The sequence below is a fragment of the Cavia porcellus genome, unplaced genomic scaffold, assembly GCF_034190915.1.
Source record: "Cavia porcellus strain 051 isolate PalLab524CR breed Dunkin Hartley unplaced genomic scaffold, mCavPor4.1 scaffold_2, whole genome shotgun sequence".
NCBI lineage: Eukaryota > Metazoa > Chordata > Mammalia > Rodentia > Caviidae > Cavia > Cavia porcellus.
The window spans coordinates 86,196,537-86,207,152 of record NW_026947485.1 but is presented as its reverse complement, the minus strand read 5'-3'; positions in this window follow the sequence as shown (position 1 = coordinate 86,207,152).

Here is a 10,616-nt window from a genome sequence, read left to right as displayed (position 1 = left end):
TAAGGACCGACCAGTGAACACAGCGAAATCTGTCCTGAGCTCGCTACAACGAAGGAGCCACCCATCACCACTGATGAATGGGGCAGGCGAAGGAGGGGGAACATCAGAGTGAGAAAAGGAGCTTCAGTGACCACAGCTAGAGGCTGTTGCCCCAGGAAGCTGACTGGAACTGGGCACCCCTGGGGTTGGCTGGAACTGGGCACCCCTGGGGTTGGATATGCTCCCCATATTTGGCTTTCCCTGGTTATCCTAATTTGGAAGTAATGGCAAAACATAGAGAAGCTGCTGGTTACTAATGGAGGGTTGGCTATCTTGAGCCAGTTGTTACAGAAGCCATTGGTTAGCCTTCTGGTCTGTCACTGGAGATGGCATGCTGGCCTCCCTCGGTGTGACAGCAGATCAGCTCCCGGGGATTGTTGTAGATAAAGAGTTGATGCAACTGTTCTGGGGCTACGTTCTGTCTTCATACGTGACCCTGTTTTCTTTCTTTTTTTTTTTTTTTTTTTTTTGTCTTTTTCCTTTTTATCGGTACTGGGGATCAAACTCATGACTGCCTGCTTGCAAGGCAGGCGCTTATGCCGCTGAGCTAAATCCCCAGCCCCCGTGACCTGGTTTTCATCTTGGTGTATTTCTGTCTCTCAGCACTCAGGCTCCACAGCAGCCCATGCTACAGACGAGGCAAGTGAGATTTATAGAAGTCAGTGACGTAGCTCAAGTCCTTCGGCCTGGTGTGTGAGCCAGGCTGGCCTCACCCCTCCCATGTGGCCTCTCACATCTATTCCCTGTTCTTCCCCCTTTTCTGACTCCCTTCCCACCAAACACCATCATAATATGGTCCCTTCCTCTGATGTAGCCTGCCATGGCATGACAGTTTTCCTGAGCAGGAAATATTCCTGTGCCTGCCCACCGGCTGCTGAGCTCTGGCCTCAGAGTTCCCCTCTGGGATGAGGGGTCCTGGGGGTCATCCAAGAGCCCATCTGTGTTTTTTGGATTTGTCCCCTTCTCACCAATCCCAGCCCTAGCTGGTGACTCTGGCAGACCTAGGTTAGAGGGTGTCACCCCTACTTTAACCTTCCAGACAGCTTCCAGACCATGCTTCTCTTGCTCTGAGCCTTTACCCTGTCTCCCCTCAGCCTAGAACTCCTTTCCTGGCTCCTGGGCATCCTTGGGGACTCAGCAACGGTGTCATCCCCTCCCGATTTGCAGAGGCCTCCGCAGGCCAGGATTCCCCACCCACCCATCACCTCCACAGCATTTTCCTAGTTGGAAACTGGGGCTCCATCTGTAGATTGTCCAACCAGACTGCCAGCTCCCGAGGATGGGACCATTTCCCAATGCAGACATGTTCCTGTGGTCCTCACCATGCTATTCAGTAAGTCCCTGGCAGTGAATGAGTGGCTGGGGACCTCTTCCTCCAGTGGCTGCTTTTCCTGCTCCAAGATGAATGTCCAGCTTCCTGCCCAATCTGAGCAAGGGACAAGGTGACAGGCAGAGCTAGCAAGGCAGGCAGTGGGAGCTTTTCTCACTCTGACACTGTGGCTTCCTCCTTGGGGTGAGCTGCACCGTGACTCAGCAAATAGCTCTCAGCTGAGAATGTGGGGCGCTCCCAGGAGCAGGCAGCCTGAGGTAACTGAAGGTCAGATGCCTGCCTTCCTGGACCTCAGCAAATGCTGGCGGGGATCCTTAAAGTTGGCATCCCTGGGTCCACATGTACTGACCAGAAGTGAGGCTCGGGGCCCTGTGGCCTGTCCGAAGCCCTCAGCTAGTGAGGAACCCATGGTTCTTGCAGGCACAGTGAGTGCCTGGGATGGAGGCCTGGTCTCCTCTGCCCCTCCTGCCCCTCAGCCTCCTGTGCCTTCATCTTGCACCTGAAGTCCCACGTGACCCGACGCCACCTGATACCCAAGGGGAGCAGCAGTGAGGAATGGTCGCTGGCCACCGTCCTTCGCCCTGTTACTGCAAGGGGAAGGGATTTCCAGGTGGTTTCAGCATAATACTGGGGACACTAAATCCAATTTAGTCAAGGAGGGAAGTCGACACAGGGTCACTGTCAATTGCAATCTTCGCAACCTGTATACATCACACCACGCTGCTGCTTATAACACTGCTTGTTTCTCAGTAGCTCACATTGCTTCCAGGAGGGGGGCACATCTCAGTGTTTGCTGGGCTTGTATGCGCAGCAGGCTCTGCCTCCAGCCCCTTGAGATTCCTTGGTGGCTCCCAGGAGGACTCCAGACATGTCCCAAGGCATTTTTGGGGGTCACCTCCTCCACCCCAGCCTAATTTGAGAGCAAAAGGGAGGGCAAGGAGCCGTTCCGTTCTTGCGATTTTGGTCCCCAGACTTCTTGGGAACTTTCCTGCCCAAGCCACAGCCAATCCAGTCCTCTAAGGGTAGCTACAGAAATCTGAGCAGGGGGAGACTCCCCAATATGTCCAGGACTCAAGGGTGTGCCTGAGGCCTTGTCCAGGTGGGGCAGGAAAAAGGGCCTGGTTCTTTTTTTTTTTTTTTTTTTGTCTTTTTCGTTTTTATCGGTACCAGGGATCGAACTCTCGACTGCCTGCTTGCAAGGCAGGCGCTTATGCCGCTGAGCTAAACCCCCAGCCCCAAGGGCCTGGTTCTTTAGCGCTCCATGACATGGGTATTCTGGCCTTGTCTCCTGTCTGCAAATGGGGGAATTCCCACTGCTCTGCTTTGAGTGTAGTGGGATGATGTGGGTCACATCCTTGGCTTGGGCCAAATAGGACCCAGTCCCATGCCTTGTCACTTAGTGTGCCCTCCCGGCCCCTCTCCAGGACCCCCCTCAGTTTGTTTCATCTCATAATGATTCTGAAGCAAATTAAATTCAGATGGCAGATCTGCCCCTACTGCTTCAAAGACAAAAGCCAAATGCTCCAAATCCCTACACAGTCGCCATGTATGGCTTCAGGATTGTCTGTGGCTGAGAATGAGCTACAGGTCTCTAGGGACAGAGCTAAGCCCGTACTGCCCACCCTGTGTCCCTGCACTCAGCAACAGCTCCAAGGAAGTCGTTTGGCCAATAAGCAGGTCAAGACCTTCCATTCTGCAGATCAGCAAGCTGAGGCTGGAGGGAAGAGCAACTTGCTCTCTGTCACATGGCTGGCATACAGCCAGGAGCGGAGCTAGATTCCTGAGGCTCAGGGCAGCTCTGACTCTCATGGGAGGACAGCCCACTCAACACTGCCTGGACAGCAAACAGGCTGAGCATTGGAAGGGATTGTGGCCTTCGGGCCACTCCTCATGCTGGGAAATGGTGGGTATGTTGGTAACATTGTAGGTGCTCACATCTATACCCTCTCTCTCCCCCTCCCAGACTCTCTAGTGCCTCCTCTCCTGCAGCAACTTGGAGACAGCAAGGACTGATAGGTTGAAGTGCAGCCCCTCCTTAAACTTGGGGGACAGAGCCAGCATGACGGGGTCCCCGAGTCAGCCTGAGGCCTCAGGTTCCCACACCGTCTCTGAGCTCCCATCTGTGCAGAGTCAACTGCATTTCATTTTGCAGCTGAAATTCGACTCCCGCTTTCTGTCAAACCAGAAAAGAGACAGATCTAAGTCACACTACTGTGGACCGATTACAATCTGCAGGCTGCCTCAGTTGGCGCTGATGCCATCCAACTGAGATGCCACATGCGGCCACAACAGAGAGCTGTGGGGAGTCTGCTGAGGGGGCAGGGAGGAGGAGGACTGAGTTCTGTTATGATCTTGGGGAGAGGGCACGTGAGGCATGGGACCAAGACCAGGAGTCAGGAGACTTCTGTTCTATTCTTGGCTTACTGTGTGCCTTTGGGCAGGTTACTTCCCTTCTCTGGGCCTCAATTTCCTCATTTTCAAATACCATATGCAGAATCTTTAAGACTTCCTTTCACTTATAAGAATTCATGACGCTAGCCGGGTTGCTGGTCATGGGTGGAGAAATCTTTCGTTTTGTCTCTTGGGCCCCTCAGCACTTCTCAGTTGGGGCCGGGAATGGGACCAGGCATTTAATGATGAGGCAGATGTGTGTTTCGGGAGGTGGCCAGCACCTCTGCTCTCGGGAGCCTCTCCCGACAGAAGGACAGGGCTGGACATGGCTGGAGGAGCTCGGTTCTCCCACCCGAGGGCTGAGTTCGGAGACGGGACATCGATGTTCATTCAGACGAGCTGCAGCCTTTGCAGGCTCCGATGCCATTAGCTGCTGTTTTTGAGCAATGAGAAGCAGTGTAAGCAACAAATAAGAAGTCCATTTGCTGGCAGTTTCAGCCGTTTGTGGCATTTAATTAGCATAATTGACCTGAACTGGAACTTTTTTTCCACCTGAATTTAAAAATACATCACACACCCCCACCTCAATACATCTGAGAAATTTTCTTTTTTTTTTAATGAGGTTTTAACTAAAGCCCAATATCAAAACACCATATAATACTTTTATCTCATTGAAGACATTTGATGCTTATTAAAATATTATTGCTTTAAGGCTTATTTTGATTTTTTGCCCAAGAGTGTGCAGAGCCTCGCTACTCAGATAATAACAAAGAAACCTTAAACATGAAAAAAACACATGAAAGGTAATATGTTCCCCATTAGTCCCAGTATCATTTCCCCAGGATTACTGCTTTCCAAATATAGCATTAGTTTAAAAATAAAAGGCCGTTTACAGTAATGGGACACTTGGTACTACTTGGAGCATGTGGGCTCTCCAAGGGGCTTGTACAACGGCTTCATTAAGCGCGACTGCAGGGGAGAGGCTGGCTTAAAAAATCCCAGCATGCCTCCTCCGAGGCCCCCCAGATGGGCCACCTACCCTGACCCAAGGCCCGTGTCTAACAAGCTCTTAATTCCGCTTTCAGAACAGCTTTTTCAGGCATTGTTTCTCTCAGAGATGAAAACATTTTGGAAGCTGACAACTAATCAATTGGGCGCCACCCGGGAAGAGAGGCGACATTCTGGAACTCTGCATTCTGGCCTCACGGGACAGAGAATGTGGCGACCATCCATGGCAAAAGGGTCTTTTGGGTTGGGGGGGGGGTCTCTTTTGTCCCGGGAGAGCCAGGGGCAGCAAGCTGCACAGGAGATCTGTCAGTCAGGAAGCACATGGCCGGTGTGTACAGGACCTGGACCGGAACTCTTTCGCTTGCTGGGTATGGCTAAAGTTCCCCGTTTGCAGTTGGATGACCGACCTAGCTAGGGGACAGAGCAGCTGTGCACACGGAGGGCTCTCTCCAGTGGTGGCGAGGGCCACTTCGGTGCTCCTGTGGGCTTGACAGTGTTGAGGGCCCACCGGAAGCTGCCAGCCTGCTGAGGGCTCCAAAGAGACTCAAATTGCACGTTTGCTATTTTGGTCCAACAATGCAGGCTCCTTCCGATGTCGGGAGCTGGCCTCCTGGCACTCACAAATGCCCAGCTCTGAGAGGCCCTGGAGAGCCAGGGAGTGAGTGTCCAGCCTGAAGGGAGGAACAATCTCCCTGGTTTCAAATCCCTAACTGAATGCCAGTCATACCTTGTTGTCAGCAGGGAAGAGAAGATCAAGAGCCTTGGACAGAAGAGAATAGTGAGGTGACAATGGGGAGGGTAACTAGAGCTGAAATTTATCGCCAGGAGGCTTATGTTCTCCCCAGGGGCAGGTGGCAGTGTGTATGACGAAGGGGTCTGTGTCCCCTGCAGGTCTCTGCCCTCCAAGGGGCTCCTTGACTGGAGCCACGTGCAGGCTGGTCAGAGGCGGAGAAGGTGAGGCTGTGTGGGTTTCGGGAGGTGGCCCATCGCGTGGCTAGAACTTGGACATTGTCTGTGGCTTGGGTCAGTGACTGCTTCAGATACATTCGAATCCTACTCCAAGCCCCAAATTGCTATTCCCTTCACATTTCTGCCCCTGCAAGGTACAGAGGGCATCGGCTCACTTGCACAGAGAGTACAGCCTGAAAAGACCGGGGGCAGCAGGGTAGAGCAGTTCTGGATCCACTGCCTTAGCAACAGCTGTGACCAGGGCTCACATGTAGGGAGCATCATGTCCTGCTGTATAGGTTCTAAATTAAGTGTTATGTGGCTTTTCTCACTCAGTGCTCACCTGAGCATGGTCACCTTCCTGTAATGCACTTGAAGAGAAGGAATTTGGGTACGGGGAGGTGGCGTTCTCTGCTAAGGCTCACAGCCACAGGGGACACAGTCTGGCCTGAGTACTTCCCTGTGGCCCAGCCCTCAGTGACTCGGGGTCCAGAGCTGCCATGTGGCTCAAAGCCCATATGGAGGGATGGAAGACGGAGCTGATTCCTTTCAGATAATGCTGGACTTGGAGGCCCGGTAGTTTTCTAACTTTCCCTCTTCTTTGGGAGGTGAAGGTCAACATCACAAGAATGGAACAGGGCATGAGGAGGTGCTGAGTCTCCTGACCCCGAAACTTGGATGCCTCAGGAGAAATATAAGGTGGCCCCAGGCATGATTCCTGCCTTCCAGGGGTTCATGTGGTTAAATGGTTCAAAGAGGGGGATAAGTGCAAAGGAAATTGATTGACCACCAGAAGAGTTAAGATTCCCCTGAGAGTTTCCCTCATCAGAGGATGGGGAAATAAAGCCCATGGAAGTAAAGTGATGTGTCCAAGGTTATCCTGGCAGTTCAGAGGTAGTGCTGGGGCCAGAACCTAGAGGAGCAAAAGTTGCTTTCCCTCAGGGGAGGGAGTGGCATGCAGATGATGTTGGTGGTAGTGACACTGGGACATGGGAAGCTGGGTGGTAAGTAGACTGCATCTCTCAAGATCACTCTTCCTGGTGTGGCAGGGTGTGCAGGATGCAGGCATGCTGCGCCGAAGAGGATGCAGGGAAGGACAGACAGCCGGGTTCAGTGCACAATGACTGTAAGGAGCATGGGGCGTAAGTGAAGGTTGGTCCTGCCACATGCTTGTCATCCCAGTTGAAAGTGTGCTTAAAGGATGGTGACATGTTAAATCATTTGACTGACATCTCGATTTGGGGTGAGGTGGAAGAGGACCCTGCTGTTTATTATTTCCTCTCACTCAGACTCACCTGCTGATATCAGAGGTTTCTGCCTGTTCTGTGGGACTCATCACCTGCCATAGCCCCAGTGTCCACCCTGCAGCAGATGTAGCTGTATCGCCACAGTGTCAGCCTGGGGACAGCATGGCGCAGAGTTTCAGCTCCCTGAGAAGCCTCTTGTTTCTTGCATCTCAGGTGGGCTCCAAAGGCCACCTTTCCCCTGAGTCAGTGCTGGCTCAGCCTGCCCTGTGATGAGTGAGGTTCTCAAGGAAACACGACTGCATCGGCGGGCAGCGGCTGCCCAGGTAAAGGACAAAGGGAAGCCAGATGCCAGAGGCCATGCCTTTTGCTCTAAATGTTGGCTTTGAAATATTCAAAATTCCCCAGGTACCCACTTGGGTCAGTAGTGTCCTCCATTCTTCTGAGAAAGAGAAACAGGAGGGTCCAGCATGGCTGAGCCTCTGCAGCAGCTGGGTGGGGAGACATGGATGTGAATGGAGCAGGTAGGGACGGGAAGGAATAGAGGGTAGGAGGGCTCAGACAGGCCAGGAGCCTCCAGAGACAAACCAAGAGCCCTGCAGAAACCAAGAGCTGGTGGCAGAAGTCACCTTCCCGGGTGGACATCCTTTACACGTTTACTTGTTGTAGTCTCCTGACCTCGTGAGTGCAATCTGACCTACCAGTGTGCAAGCTTTGGGGGTTTTGAACTTGCCCTACATCAAATGTACCCCGACTTCCACCAGAGAGAAAACCCTACCCACTCTGCCGCAGACTCGGCGGGCATTTGATTGTCTAGAACACATCAAACAGCCTAAGTCTCCCTTGTAAAAGTTTTACAAGAAAATCATTGAAGACTAGCTGAGCTATCTTTTTTTCTCTCCTCCTCCTTAAACTCCAAACCTCAGCCGATATTCTCGATTCCCACACTTCAGTGCTGGCTGGAGAGAGCACTGGACCGTGGAGCGTGGAGCGGCAGAAGCCTCAGTCCTGGATCATTAGAGTTGCGGGCCACGGCTTGTGGGATCTAGTGATTTGGACATATTTTATTTAACCAGCTTAGTAAAAGGTAATATTCAGCAGCTGTGATCTATAGCAGAATTACAATTTTCAGGGTCAAGGAGGGATTTTGATATTAGGAGGTTGGGCAGAATTGCTATGAAATCTCATGAGCTGTCTTTAAAAATAAATGAGAAAATAGGTTATCCGAGAGTCATTGTAAGGGAAAAATCAATAGGCAGTGTCTATTCACTTGGGCTATCAAAATCCTTGAAATTTGAACAAAAGTTTCACGTTTAGTGTACTGGAGGTTTTGAAATATCAGTGCTGGAGCTCGGTGGGTGTAAATTCACTGTGCCGTGCATCCAAAAGAGGTGAAGCTCATAAAGGTGGAGGGCTCCCTTGGTAACAGGCGACTCCGGACAGGACGGTTTCACCCACGCTGCCATCTGTGCAAGCACTTGAGATGCACCGAGAGCCAGGGCCTCTGCACACAGGTGTGCCTGCTGGCTCGAGGAGAGGGTGCAGGTCCACCTCCCACATGGTCTGGTGCCCCAGCCTCACACGAGAACAAAGGAGAATTCAGTCTCATCGTGTGAGATTCTGGTTGCCTGGAGTGAGAGAAGTTGTTTCTCATACACTCACGCATTCATTCATCCATCCATCCATCCATTCATTCATTCACTCATTCACTCATTCACACTCATCTACTGAGAGCCCCCTGTAGGCCATGCTCAATTCTGGCCCCAAAATTCAGACATAAAACTGGCTGCCTTCTAGCCCTCCATAATACCGAGTTTGGTGGGAAAGGTGGTTATTAAACAAATGAATACAGAAATAAACCCTTCAAAATGTGTTGTGATAAGGAACGCTGCGGACTGAGCTGCAGCAGGTGGACCTTCCTCCCAGACTGGGGAGGTTCGTTGAAGGTATCTCTGATGGCGTCTCCAACCTGGACATGGGAGGACAGGCGAGAGGCCAGGGAGAGCAGTGAGAGGACAGCAGTGAGGGGGTTGGGCTCTGAAGTGGCAGACTGAGCAGCCAGTGCCAGGTCACAGAGGACTGGTCAGTGCAGGCCACGGAAGGAATTCTGATCAGGGAGGTTGAGTCAGGCTGAAGGACTCTGAACCCAAAGTTTCTATAACCTGATTTTCAAATCCTCACCCTGGCCTCTGCGAACAGAAACAACCTACTAAGCGTAAGTAGAGAAGCCAGCTCGGAGGCTGTGGCAGCGGTCTAGGTAAGAATGATGGCAGCTTGGATGAGGGACAGAACAAAGTGGCCATGACTCTGCCAGTGTTCCCAGAAGAGCACAGGTAAAGCACTCTTCCTTTTGTTCTCTTCTTACCTGGAGTAGGCCAGGGCTTTGGACAGCACTCCGATGCACGGTGGGCCTTCCTGATCGGAATCTGTTCTTTGCACTCCGCGGACCTCTCCTCTTCCCCGCCCCACACCTTCTGCCATTCCAGCAGTGGGGTATCCAGGGACCACTTGGTGATGGAGGGCTCCAGATGCCATACAGACTCCAGGTTTGTGTGCATGCAGAGTAAATCCTACGTCTCACGCGGCTCATTGTTCAAATTTCTGTGGTCGTTGTTATGACATCACTTAAAAACATTTTTAAAATCACATTTATCCTTCCTCACAGTCTCCATTTTATCAATCCATAGATGTTAAAAACTGTTTTGAGGATGCCCTCAAGTTTCCTTCGGGATGCCATATGTGTGGCACTGAGGAGGTTCCTGTCAGCTCGGCCAGCCTGGGTCACCTGCTGCCTGTGCTCTGCGGTCGTTAATGCCAGGTAACCCTGGTGTTTCCCCACCAGCCACGAGCTCTCAGAAAAGCAGAGACTATTTTATGATGTGATGTTGCCTTCCTGGTTCTCCTGCCCTGTTGATGGTTAGTATTAAAAGTTTCAAAAACATTCTGAGAATGAATTTTCTTTTATTTCTTTATTCTGTTCTGTGGAGACAGGGTCTTGCTATGTAGCCCAGGCTGGCTTCAGACTCGCAGAGCTCTGGTCTCAACCTCCCAAGCTTGGAAAGAATACTTTTAATGAATTGAGAAGGGCCTTCTAGTAGGGCATTCTAGAAGATTCTGAAGAAACACCAAGAAATCTGTACAGAAAGAAACTTCTACCCCCAAACCAACTATCTACTCCAAGTAATACATCTAATCATTGTGTGTGTGATGGGGACAGTCAGTCACACCCTGCTGAATCTTCACATCAGTCTTTGGACTGGGTGACATATTCTCTACTGCCCAGGAAACTGAGGCTCACTGAGTCGTTTAGTAGAGCATCCAAATTCCCCAGTGAGGGAAGCAGATCTCAAAGTCAAACCTGCCATTCCTTACTCTATGTTGCTGTCTCTCTGGATAGTGAAAGGAAAGCAAAAAATCTTGGATTAGAAAACCTCACATGTGGGGGATTTAGCTCAGTGGCATAAGTACCTGCCTTGCAAGCAGGCGGTCGTGAGTTCGATCCCCGGTACCGATAAAAATGAAAAAAGACAAAAACAAAAACAAAAACAAAAACCTCACATGTGATCCTTCCAAGTTTCATCATTAAAAAAAAAGTGGCAATGTCTTTATTCATAGGACAGAAAACACTGACCCGAAAATTTGTAACTACGTTTAAT